Consider the following 12,081-nt stretch of genomic DNA (forward strand, 5'->3'; position numbering starts at 1 on the left):
GTCTTTCTTTCTTTTTTTTTTTTTTTTGGTTTGTCTCTCTCTCTCTCTTTTTCCCTTTGCCTGTTTGTTTTGTTTCTTAAATTCCACATATGAGTGAAATCATATGGTATTTGTCTTTCTCTGACTTTTTCGCTTAGCATACTATGCATTTAAAATTATTTATTTATTTATTTATTTATTTTTATTTACTTATTTATTTTTATTTAATTCATTTATTTGATAGAGAGAGACAGCCAGTGAGAGAGGGAACACAAGCAGGGGGAGTGAGAGAGGAAGAAGCAGGCTCCAGTGGAGCAAGGAGCCCTATGTGGGGCTCGATCCCAGGACCCTGGGATCACACCCTGAGCCGAAGGCAGACGCTTAATGACTGAGCCACCCAGGCGCCCCAGAAAATTTTTAAAAAGTATTTTTTAGCATCAAGATGAACTCATAAAGATCCACAGATAACACAAATACAGACTTAGATTATCTCTATTTGGGAAGACTTTGAAATTTTTTCATATTTAATTGAAGATCACATTTATATGGGCACACAATGAAATCTTCAAACATAGAAAATTGTTCCACTTATAAAGAACAATTTGGTTTTCATTTTTTAAGATTTATTTATTTATTTATTTATTTATTTTAGAGAGAGAACGCAAGAGTGTGCAGGGGTGGGAGGGGCATAGAGACAGGGAGAGAGAAACTCAAGCAGACTCTGTGCTGTGCACAGAGCCTGACAAGGGCCTCGATCTCACAACCCTGATATCACAACCTGAACAAAACTAAGAGTCAGGTGCTTAACCAACTGTGCCACCCAAGCACCCCAAGAGCAATCTGGCTTTCTAAGACTTTGAAATTCACCTCTCGGCTTCATTTCCCAACTCTTACCCATTTTCTATTTTAAATAGAGAAAAACAAACCATAGTTGTGCTTTTTTCTTCTTATTCCTATTGGGTTTATTGGTACAGAGATAAAAATCTCAGGGCAAGTTGATTTCTTGCTCACATGATGTCAAATCAGATGGGGTCAGATGGGTGAAGGTAATGAAAAGAGGACCTGTCTTCACAGTCATTCAAGGACCCAAACTGACTATCCTTTGCCACCTTCAAGTGGCTTCCAAAATTGTTCTGGGTGTGGCCATCCAATCAGCAGATGAGAGAAGAGATCAGAGGATCATGCAAGACATTTTTTTATGGGGCAGGCCTGGATTCCTACACCCATTGCTAAGAATTTAGTCATGCGACCTTACCTAGATGCAAAGGGGTTGGGGACGTGTCCATGGCAGGCAGCCACATCTTAGCAATGTATGTCCAGAGAGCAAGAATCTCCAGCAGACATCTAGCACTCTCTGCCACCAAACCCCCTGCCCCACTGCAGGCTTCTAGCCTTAAACAAATCCGAGTTCAGCTTTAAAAGAAATGTATAGTTAATTGCTAATGTGAATGCAACTAAAAGTAACCAAAGGACTTATTATCTGAGTGACCCGAAAAAAGTTATGGGACCCACTCAGGATAGAGACAAGAAGATAAGGTAGTGTGTTTGCAGGGGCCAACATGAGGGAAGATAAAGTTGCTGTTTTAAGATTGCAGAGTTCCCCTCTTTGAACATGTTACACTGCTTTTTCAGAGAGTAAGCAAATTTTTAGGTGAAGAAAATCTAAAGATTTCATAATTTCACATTAATATAGCTCAATATCCTTTATTTATCTCCCATTCAGAAAACAAATACAAATCTACTTTTCAAGGATGAAAGCTTGCTCTTTTTTGAGGAGATCTTCAATGTGATACTGCAACTCCAAAAACAGAAACGTTCCACACAATAGCTGCAAATACCTTGCTTTTTAAGGTGGTTACACTTCCTGCAGGCGCCCTCGTCTTCCTGTTTGCTGTAAAGTGAAATTGCTGCCTGTGACTTCTCGTGATTCGTAAAGTTGGAGAGTCGAGCCATTTACGTGACTTCTAGTGATAACTCTTTTAAGGCTGTCCAAAAGCAAATTAACTGAGATAGGATGCTATTTACTCAAAGGAGAAAGAAAAGCAAGAAGAAAAAGAAACATCCTTCACTGTCTGATTCATTGCATCAATTAGGACACACAGAGCAGCATCTTTCTCTATCTTCTGGCCTCTCCTATGAGCTGCATTTTCTATCGTTCATTCTGACCAGTTCTATCACCAGCATCCATTGCTTCAGTTGTTACTCTCATCCCTTCTTCTGCATGGGGCAAATCATCAGGCAAAGAAGCCAAACACTTGTGAATCATCTCAAGGATCCCTTGCAGATGCTTTTGAAACATCGTAACTACTTCAAGGCATTAACATTTCTGCACCTTCCCTGTGACTCTCAGGGTCTCTCTCAATGGGCTACATACCAACAAAAAGCACCTTAAAATCTTCTAGCTTTCTCTTCTCATTTTATATTCCCAGGACTCCTTATCAAAATACCTAAGAGGTCTAAGAAATTAATAAAAAGAAACATAATGAGTTTTCTCAGTTCATTCTCGTGACCAAAGTGCCAAGGATGATGCTGTTTGATGTCCTGTCTGCAGGGCAGATGATAAGATCGCCGCATTGGAACTGATGCCAAACATCATGTAACTCTCTTCATTGCAGGTGTAGGCTTGACAGTTGCCTTCCTGAATATTGTCCTCTGTATGCTCCTTGACGTACTGCATCGGAGGGGGTGAAAGGGCACGCACGTGCTGTGGCTCACCCATTGTGGAAGAACAGAACCCCAGCTCTCTATTTACACTGGCAACTGTGTTGACCGCCACCACCAACCGACTTCTGGCCTCCTCCTCCAGGAAGAAGCCACTGATGCTTTTTAAAAATCCCTTTCTTGGGGCACCTGGGTGGCTCAATCGGTTAAGCGGCTGCCTTTGGCTCAAGTCATGATCCCAGGGTCCTGGGATCGAGACCCACGTCTGGCTCTCGGCTCAGCGGGGAACCTGCTTCTCCCACTGCCTCTGCCTGCTCGTGCTCACTCTCTCTATCTCTGTCAAATAATTTTTTTTAAATCTTTAAAAAAATAAAAACCAAAATTTCTTTCTTTTACTCACATGCCACAAGCAGTCTATCAGTAAATCATGCTGGCTTTCCCTGCAAGATAACTCACCATTTAATCCATTTTTTCCCATTTCTGCTGCTATAAACCTACACCAAACCATTATCATCTCTTGGCCTGTCCCTGCAATAACCTCTAACTGGTCTCTCTGCTTTCATTCTTGTCCTCCACCTCCTGAATCATTCCGTGTATGGCAGTCAGTCCTTAACTTCCTTAATATCGCGTTAATCCACTTTCAACAGTTGCTTATGTTTTATAGAATAAATCAAACCCCTCTTTCTTCTTTCCTTCATCTACCGTGCTTCCCTCCTCTAACTTAGGTCTGAGCATAGTGACCAAAGCCCACAGGAAAACAATTTTATTGCAACTCAAACCGGTTAGGCGTTTTATTCAAATTATAGCAGGAGATTTTCTTATGCAATTCTAAATATCCAAATGATAAAGCTTCATGAGGTAAAGAATGAGAGGCAAATTGGAAAAAGCTTGTTAAAAATATTAGCCATTAAATTTCTAAATAATCATATTTTAAAGTAATTGAATTATTAAGTTTGAATTTTAATAATTTCAAATAATTTGTATCAGGGCAGATAGTGTTGGGAACAGGAAAGTGATATGTGCTGAAGAGTGGACCGTGCATTCTCCCAAAATATCATCTTCTCAATCTATCTCTGCCTCCTTTCTGGCATTTCCCCTTTCTCTTGTTAGTTCATTTTCCTGTTCTTTCTTTTCTTTTTTCCTGAATGACACTATTGTGAAAAAAAAAATCTCAAGTTTTTGCATGCAAATTTAGTCCCTCCACCAATATTTGTGGCTTCCTTACTCTGTGCCAAGCACTAGCGTAGGAGCTGAGACTGCTGCAGGGCCCACGTGCTTTATAAGTAATCTTCTGAATGATGTCAGGCACATAGTGACCACTATATTCATCAATGCATTCATGGATTAATTTGATCAATAATAGCTGCTGATTATAGACGTCTCTTTAACCTTAAAAAATAATTACTAATGCAGCATTTAAAGAGATTTATGACCACATGAAAGTAGCTTAATAAGTCTTGTTATTACCAAGCATCATCTCTTATTGGTATTAGTTGATCTACAGAACTGAAAGGTTCAGATGAAAGTAAGGAGTAGGGGCGCCTGGGTGGCACAGCGGTTAAGGGTCTGTCTTCGGCTCAGGGCGTGATCCCGGCGTTCTGGGATCGAGCCCCACATCAGGCTCCTCCGCTATGAGCCTGCTTCTTCCTCTCCCACTCCCCCTGCTTGTGTTCCCTCTCTGGCTGGCTGTCTCTATCTCTGTCAAATGAATAAATAAAATCTTTAAAAAAAAAAGAAAAGAAAAGAAAAGTAAAGAAAAAAGTAAGGAGTAGTAATTTATGATCACAGGGAATGGGGCACCACGAGGTAGGAGGCTTACAGTCTTGTGGCCAGGGGGCACTGTCTGTGTACACAGAAAAGTAGATGGCATACAGTTGTTGGGTCAATGCCAATAGGAGAGGCAGACGAGTGTCAGATCTAACTCATCCCAGTCCTCTACCCTCCCCTTTCTTCCACCATCTATCTGTCTTTATCTCTATGTCTATGTAATTCTCTCTCTCTCATTTTTCCCCTCTCAGCCCAAAGAAAAGCTTGGAATTATTGTCAACTCACCTAGATATCTTCCTGTTTACTAGTCCTTTTATTTTATTGCTTTTTAACTTTAGGCAATTAACAGGCAATTTACAAACAATGATGAAGACTCAAGAAACCGTAGAGCAAATTCCTACTCTCAAGATATTTTTTTTCACTTTCAAATTGTACTCAATTTCTCTTTTCTTCCAATAATGCAAACCCTCTGGCTGCAACTTTCTTGTCAAAGCATTACACAAGTGTGAAAATAAACAAATAGGACACATTGCTTGAAGACTGCAAGGCTCAACTCCAGATGTACAATTTGGCATCCAGACTGAGATAAATTCAACCCTTGGGAACAATCATGTTTTAAACCTCTTTTTATATCATATTAGGGGGTGAGGATTTTATAATTTTTTCTGGAAAGAACTACGAAAGAAGATGGAGATCAAGAGTCTCCCAGTTTTGCGCAGAATCAGATTATCTTAAGAATAAGGAACATAGGGTATGTCACTTAACTCCCTTGTGCCCCAGTGCTTTCATACTTAAATAAAAGGGTTTGGACTTCATAATTAATATAATCATCACATGTTGGGGAAGAAAATTATTCTTATACCCTCCAGGTTCTTCTGGTTGCTCTAAGAATTAACATGAGACGGATTAACAGGAATAAAAAACAAAATTTAATTATGTGTGCACAGAGGCCCAGTAGTGAAATTGAGACCTAAGGAAATTGGCCAGGCATGCAGTTTTTATACATTTTAGACAAAGAAACAATAAATCTGTGAGAAATTGACAGAACAAAGATAACTTATATTTGGGAGCTGCGATCAGTAAAAACATCTAAACAGCATTTGAGCTGAGGTAGTAATTAATACAAGTACGTGGTTTGTTAACACAGCCTTCTCAGCTCTGAATTCCTGATCTGTGGTAGTAAAGAAGTCTCTTTATCTCCTGGTACAGGAATAGTTCCTTTCACATGGGAGACTTACCTCCTGCTTTCGGAAGCCAAAGAGGCTGGCAGAGTGTTTGTCTTGCACCGGCTGTTTCTTAACTATCTTTTAATTCAAAATAGTCCATAGGCCCAAGTGGGACACTTTGGGGCTGCTTGCCCTTGGTCCCGACATGTGTGATGCTCTCGTCATCTACCAAGATGCAAACTGACTCTAAGCAACATTGCCCAGAACAACCTTAAAAGGAACAGCCCACCCTGAACAAAATTATAAAAAGAGAGATGTTTCTATGTAGTGTGTGTGTGTGCGTGTGTTTTAACCAGTAGTCTCTGTATCCTTTCAGCTGTATGTAATCTGTCCCAACATGAAATCTCTCTACAGTATAACCTAATATTCTCAATAAAGAATCCAATAATACTCACTCACACTAACATTTTTGGTACTGTGTTCTCTCTACGTTTTACATTTATTAGCATTTTATTTCGTCCTTCCCTCCTCCTCTCTTCATGTCACTAAACATTAATTCAACCAACACTATAAGCAGACAGTATGGTCTGGGCTGTGGACCAAGGAGAAATGACGTCTAGTTCCTGCCCTCGTATTGCTCATGTCCTGAAAGAAAGACAGGGTTTATTGTCAGTTAATGATATTAAAATGTGAAATATAAATGAGGGGGCGTGCTTAGAAACAGAGAGAGGGGTAACTAACTTTAGGAATTCTGGAGAGATTTCACAAAGAAAACCATATTTAATACTCAAGGGTGTGAGAGAGGTTGTTTACCAGGCAAAGAGAGATTGTGTTCTAGGGAGTGAAGGGAGCATTGACATCCGGAATAAATAAAACAGACACTAATGGGGTTAATGCAAAGGTTTTAATACAGTGCTGCCAAAGCTACTTCCTGCTGGTCTCCTGGCGTCAAAAGACCCCAAATAAGTCAGCTCTATTTATCCCTGTTTGAAGAAATTTTAAAAGTTTGAAGGTGGAAATTAATATAAAAAATTTGACCAAGAATCACTTGGATCAGTGAACAGGCAGATTAATTAAGTTAAGGATTGAAAATAAGGCCAGAATCTCTCGGCTCAACCCCACACTGGGGACTCAAAGCCTTTTGCACAATAATGGGTAAAATGGTTCATGGGGTAGAGAAGAGAAGGTTCCAGGACTCCTTGATACGGACGTCCAAATGGTGGCCGGGTGAAGCCCTGCCCACGACTACAATTAGACTGAGAGAACACGAGAATATCATGATTGATAGGATTCTGAAAGCTGGAATGTTTAACAAGCTTTTTTTTTTTTTTAAGATTTTTATTTATTTATTTGACACAGAGAGAGAGACAGCCAGCGAGAGAGGGAACACAAGCAGGGGGACTGGGAGAGAAAGAAGCAGGCTCCCATCAGAGGAGCCTGATGTGGGCCTCGATCCCAGAACGCCGGGATCACGCCCTGAGCCAAAGGCAAACGCTTAACGACTGAGCCACCCAGGTGCCCCTAACAAGCTTTATATAAAGAAGTTGTGTGTCCTTTGGCTGAATGTCTTATGGGAATGGACATTATGTCATAAGGGGCAGCAGTTCTCTGACCTCGTATGGTAAAACCAGAAACTTTTGAAGTCCTAAAGGAGGCTGTGGCTAAGAATATGAGGCTGACGGAATTAAGGTAAAAGTTTGTAGGAGAACTGACGTATTTGAACTGGCTTTATGTGAAGTGATTGTGTATCTTACACCTGATTGGATTATGGGGATGGACATTGTATCTGATTGGAGAATATTTGTCCCCTCAAGTACTGTAAAACAGAAGGCATGTAAATTAGCCTTTCAAGTGATGTTTATTGGACAAGCTAAATGAGAATTGGTAAGACTACGCAAGCCCACCGAGTGTGGAATCATAGCTGGAGCAAGGGTGGAGACAAAGTCTCTGTGTGATCCCTTCTGTGGGACCTAGACTGAGGTTTAGAGCGAAGGCCAGGAGCACCTTCCCGCAATGGCCACTGGGCTTCGAGGTCGGGAATTTCCACTTGAATGGCATTTACGAGCTTGCTATCAGACGTTAATTGAAGCTACCCCGGTGACTGAAGAACATAAAGTGATTTTGAAACTTGAAATCAGTGGATGATGTCAGAGAAACGCACTAATGGCGATGGTGGTATCCAGAAAAGTTCCATAACAATATGGAAATAGTTTAAACAGGATCTTGTTATTGGGAGAATGCAAGAGAGACACTCTGGGCAGGGAGCCTCTTTTCCTCTGGGATGGACTCTAGAACCGTGTGAGGAGCTGCTGGATTCCATGGTCCCTTAGGCAATGTCTATAAACAGCCTTTAACTGACTGACAGCTGCTCGGTTTGTGGAAGACAGTTCCAAAGTGAATGGACAATAGCATCCTGTTTGTAAATCCACCACTCTGATCAAAGAAGATAAGAAAGATCAGCTTGGGTGATCCTAGGGGTGAAATCCTGGGTTTTCCTAGCAGTGATGGAAGAACCAAATAGTGGGGAAAGCCCCTATGTTTGGGTTTTTACTGACTCAAGGGCAGTGGTCAATGGCTTGGCCACATGGTCAGGAAGAGACGCAATGGAACCCTGGCCTTTTAAAGGGATGACCATATAGAGCTTGGCTCTGTGGAAATTAGAGGGAAAATCATTTCAGCAGGTGTTGTCCGGGTATAATAACTTGGCAGTTTCTGTTCATGTTTGAATTTTTATGGGAACTCCTTATCAAACTGGCCTGGGATTCTTCTTTTGGCGAAGGCAATCTCTTTATTTCCAATGAACGGCTCCTGCCTGATGCCATACCACAGCCTAAGACTCTGACCCTCTGATCCGATGCAAACCAACTTCTCGTCTACTAACAGGAAGCTTCAGGTTAAATCTCCTTATATGATTTTATTTTTATCTCAGCTCCCAGCTTTAAAGATTAGCTCACTGAACATCTGATCTTTGATGGTTTTTTGTTTCAATATGAATGTAGCTGAAAATGCTACACTGACCAATTTTTGGTTCAGTTGTTTGTTTCCAATCAAAACAGTCACAGCATCCATATATGAAAGAATTAATAAAAATGGATCCCAGTTTCCATTATCCATTGATACATCAATCCAATATTAATTCTGGATCTCCAAAGCAGATTGATACATATTACAAATGGAATCACACAGTAGTGGTCCTTCTGTTTCTGCTTTATTTCACTTAGCATGATGTGCTCAAGGTTCGTCCATGTCGTAGCATCTGTCAGAATTTTATTCTTTCTTAAGGTTATGTTTATTTTGTTTATACATTTATCCATTATATTTATCCACATATTTGGTTGTTTCTATCTTTTGGTACTGTGAATAATGCTGCTATGAACATTAATACACAAGTATTTGTTCTAGTCCCTGCTTTCATTTCTTTTGGGTTTATATCCAGAAGTAGGATTCCTAGATTATATGATAACAATATATTTAGCCTCTTAAATTTCAGCTCAAATTGGAGATAACCGTAGATCTTCCATGGTTGAGAAAGGATCAATTCATGAATATCCATTTGCTAGTCATAAGTCTTACAAATGGACTTTTAAAGTTTTCACAAATAGTACATATAAAAAACAGTCTTTATATGCCAAGTCTGTGTTCACTGTCTGATTTTTATCTGACTTGTAAATTATTTAGGAACATTTCAATTTTCTACATCACTCTTCTGTTCTTTTCCCCAAGTACTTGAAGCCAAACAGAGATTTGCTCAAAATCCGAAAAAGCTTTCCATTAGGTTGATATTCCATTTGCCTACATAAAAGTACAGAAGTTGATACAGATCTATTTTTCTGAGCTAATGCCATCTATCGTTTTATTAATGTTGATTCAGTTACATTGAAACTGAAGAGGTCTGTCATCAATGTATTAATGAACTGAAAACAATTTCTTTCTTTATTTCTCTGTCTAAATATTAAATTCTAACTTCATGTGTTTACCAACTTGTATAGCAGGTGAATTTTGTTACAGGACTAGAAATTAGATAATGACTCAAGATATACTTTAAGGCACAGAATTGTTCCAAAGTTAGAAGCATCCTTAAGCTAGATAAAGTACATCAAGCTTTTAAACTATTTTTACTTGGCTTCAAGCTTTAAGTTCTAAGGCCTTTTATCTTTTGCATTAATGAGAAAAAGTCCTTTTGAGCTACAGTTTGCAACGATTTTAACTTTTATATCCCTTATCTCTATAACCCATCAATATTTTAAAACAATGTCTTTAGTTTCTTTATTACTGTAAAAATAATCACTGTAAAAAAATAGTCTCAGAAAATTTGGAAAATAGAAGAATATAAGCTTCATATTTATAATTCTACACAGTTTTAGAGTGCCCCAAAACTCTCAAGGAGCAATAAACCTCCCAAAGGAAAAAGATCCTTATGGGTGAAAAGATGATAAATTAAATAAATAAATAAATCTTTAAAAATCTTAAAAAAAAAAACACCCATATTTATCAAGTATATTCAACATCAGGAAATATGTTGCTTAAAACAGCTTTTGTGGGGTGCCTGGGTAGCGCAGTCGTTAGGCGGCTGCCTTCGGCTCAGGGCGTGATCCTGGCGTTCCAGGATCGAGTCCCACATCGGGCTTCTCCGCTGGGAGCCTGCTTCTTCCTCTCCCACTCCCCCTGCTTGTGTTCCCTCTCTGGCTGGCTGTCTCTCTCTGTCAGATAAATAAATAAATAAAATCTTAAAAAAAAAAAAGTCTTTTATTAAACTGGCTGGCTCGAACCTGATGGGCAGAAGTGCAGGGGCTGCAAACTAGAAGCTGGTATCAGAACACCTTCGGCACAATCATTTTCTGTTGGTCAGTGTGTGGCATCATTTCCATAGCAGCAGCAGCATTTACAAATTCACTGATGTGAAGAAGAATCAAAATGTAGCAGAGCTAAGAATCAAGAAGTCATGGACAGTCAAGAGCTTCAGATCACAAAGTGTCCTAATAAATGGGTCAAGTAGTTCCTGGAAAGCCAGATGTTAAGTGAGCTAATCTTTAAAGCTGGGAGCTGAGATAAAAAATAAAATCATATAAGGAGATTTAACCTGAAGCGTCCTGTTAGTAGATGAGAAGTTGGTTTGCATCGGATCAGAGGGTCAGAGTCTTAGGCTGGGGTATGGCATCAGGCAGGAGCCGTTCATTGGAAATAAAGAGACTGCCTTTGCCAAAAGAATACTCCAATGCCAGTTTGTTAAGGAGCTCCCATAAAAATTCAAACATGAACAGAAACTGCCAAGTTATTATACCCAGACAACACCTGCTGAAATGGTTTTCCCACATGCAAAATGGTTGAGTGAAAAAAAATGTTGAATTCAAAAACCTCTTAGAAACGTTGATAAGTAGCCACTTCATTTCTTGGTTAGCTTAAAGCGACTTTGTTCCTCTAGAAGCGTGTGTGTTTGTAGGTAAGCAGTCTCATGATCCCGACTTGTAAAAATGCCCTGAATCCAGTGACAGGTCCAAACCTCCATTGCACTTTGGTCAGGGTATCCTAATGTGAGTGTGAATATGTTAAGGAGAAGCAGTATCACAGGCTCTTGCTTTACTGTCAATACATAAGAAGTCTTCAGTAAATGGTTTGAGTGAATAGTGAGATTAAAGCAGGGTATAAAGAGGATGTGGAACCATCAAGTTTCTTGGTTGCAAACTACAGAAACTAAATCTTTTTCAAGGAGAAAATAAGATTCAGAGAGCATTTAGCAGCTCACAAAGCTAACAGAAGGCTGGAGACTAAAGGTCAGAAAACAAGCCCCAAGAAGGCAAGCTGATTCACAGGCAAAGGACAGCACGGGAACATTCTAGTTTATTCTAGTTAGAAAGCCACCATTATTACTGTTCACAACCAGCCTCCAGGGTGTCAATTCCTGTGCATTTTGCATAACTGTTGCCAAATTATTTAATTCCAGTTATGAGGACCCAATTGATAAAGCCTGGGCCACAGGCTTAAACTGCCAAAGAGGGGTTGGGGAGAATAGGAAATATCCATCCCAACTTGAGTTTCCACAGTGGGAAGCAAGGTATTTATTTAAAAATTCCCTTGAGGGACACCCAGGTGGCTCAGTCAGTTGAGCATCTACCTTCCGTTCAGGTCATGATACCAGGGTCCTGAGATCAAGTCCCGCATCGGGCTTCCTGCTCAGCGGGAGTCTGCTTCCCCTTCTGTCTCTGCCCCTCCCCCTGCTTGTGCGCGCACGCGGGCGCTCTCTCTCTCTCTCTGACAAATAAACAGAATCTTTTTAAAAGAAAAAGAAAGAAAGAGAAAGAAAGAAAGAAAGAAAGAAAGAAAGAAAGAAAGAAAGAAAGAAAGAAAGAAAAGAAAAGAAAAGAAAAGAAAATCCTTTGAAGTAAAAAGAGTCTTGGATGTGTGTGACCAAAAATGACAATAAGAACAATAGTTACATTTATTGTGCCCATATTAGGTCCCAGGCTTTGTTTTGTTTTGTTTTTTAAGAAAGGGCGGTGGGTCAAGGAAC

At 39.8% G+C, this 12,081-nt stretch overlaps 1 pseudogene; it reads right to left on the minus strand.

Annotated features, from left to right (window-relative positions):
- Window positions 1–2,000: 2,000 nt before the first annotated feature.
- On the minus strand, window positions 2,001–2,698 carry LOC123797020 (mediator of RNA polymerase II transcription subunit 7-like; annotated as a pseudogene).
- Window positions 2,699–12,081: the final 9,383 nt, after the last annotated feature.

Source organism: Ursus americanus, chromosome 29 (assembly GCF_024610735.1).
Source record: "Ursus americanus isolate L20-20 chromosome 29, mUrsAme1.1.p, whole genome shotgun sequence".
Lineage (NCBI taxonomy): Eukaryota > Metazoa > Chordata > Mammalia > Carnivora > Ursidae > Ursus > Ursus americanus.